The following is a 1,467-nucleotide window of genomic DNA, read 5'->3' on the forward strand; positions in this document are numbered from 1 at the left end:
ATAGTAGGTACTATCCCAAAAGCACACTTTTTGAGAAAAGGTCAGCAGGTGGAAGCAGGCCTGCTGAAGGGGGGGGGAGCGCTGGCACCATGATGGGGACACTCTACCATTCTCCCCCTTAAACTCTATGGTTTCCACACAGTTTTTGGAGTAAAGTGTACTCGCATAATGCCAGCGCTTCCGTGGTAAACCCGGAAGTGACATCATGCCGTGCACGCAGACTACCACACCCAGCCCTGCCTCCATGAAGCTCCCACCAGTGGCTAGGGGAGACCTGGCACCAGTAGGGTTGCCAACCTCCAGGTACAGGCTGGAGATCTCATGCTATTACAACTGATCTCCAGGTGATAGAGATCAGTTCACCTGGATAAAATGGCCGCTTTGGCAATTGGCCTCTATGGCATTGAAGTCCCTCCCCTCCCCAAATCCCGCCCTCCTCAGGCTCTGCCCCAAAAACCTCCCACCGGTGGCAAAGAGGGACCTGGCAACCCTAGGCACCAGTGATTCATCTGCAGTGCAGACATAGGGAAGAATCTTGAGGTTTTGCATGACTGGAGGGGGGAGGGGCAGGGGAGAGAGGGACCAAACCTCAATTTCATGCAGCTGCCTCGGCTGATTCAACAGGGCAAAGAAGTATAATAGTGGATAGGATGGTTGTAATATGGGGTTGAGAGAGCATTCTGAAAGAGCACATCCTAAGAATGCCAGCACGATTGTCACCTCGTTTCTTCCACAACCAAGTCACTGATCTGTGCTTTTCTATCGTGTTGCAGGCCCGGGTGAGATGCATTGACACAAGTTCCCTTCCCAAGGTCTCTGAAAAGAGATTTGCTTCTCTTGCTGTTTAATACCTGTTGATTCTGATTTCCTAGCTAGTTTTCATTTTTTTTCCCCACTGGCTCATTTTAAGTTTTATAACTTGTTCATTTGAATAAATGTGTCCAGCATATACTCTTTGTTCATATTGGTTGTTTATCTTTGTGTGTGTGTATGCATGTGTGTGTAAGATTTCCTGGGGTTTAACTTTGAAATTGAGAGTATGCTGCTTTCCCCATTTTTAAAAATAAAAATAAAAAATTAGTTTCACATTTTACAGCTCTTTCACGCACATTGGGTAATGGGAGGGTCTGTGGCTCAGTGGTAGAGCATCTGCTTTGCAAGCAGAAGTTCCCAGGTTCAATCCCTGGCATCTCCAGTTAAAGGGACTAGGCAAGTAGATTATGTGAAATACCTCTACCTGAGACCCTGGAGAGCCACTGCCGGTCTGAGTAGACAATGCTGACTTTGATGGACCAAGGGTGTGAGTCAGTAGAAGGCAGCTTCATGTATTAATGTATTCACTCTCAATGCGCTACAACAATCATTTTCCTGTTTCACATAGGAAAATCCAGTTGCAAAGGATTGCTAGTGCATTGAGAGTGCATTATTCAGCGATGTGGCAAAGTAGCCATGGAGAAAAAGGTTTAA

The 1,467-nt window shown here is 46.7% G+C and overlaps 1 non-coding gene across 1 annotated transcript; it reads left to right on the forward strand.

Moving 5' to 3' along the window:
* Positions 1 to 1,120: 1,120 nt before the first annotated feature.
* On the forward strand, positions 1,121 to 1,195 carry TRNAA-UGC (transfer RNA alanine (anticodon UGC)). The gene has a single exon. It is a non-coding gene; the product is annotated as a tRNA-Ala (tRNA).
* Positions 1,196 to 1,467: the final 272 nt, after the last annotated feature.

The sequence above is a fragment of the Euleptes europaea genome, chromosome 4 (assembly GCF_029931775.1).
Source record: "Euleptes europaea isolate rEulEur1 chromosome 4, rEulEur1.hap1, whole genome shotgun sequence".
NCBI classification, from domain to species: domain Eukaryota; kingdom Metazoa; phylum Chordata; class Lepidosauria; order Squamata; family Sphaerodactylidae; genus Euleptes; species Euleptes europaea.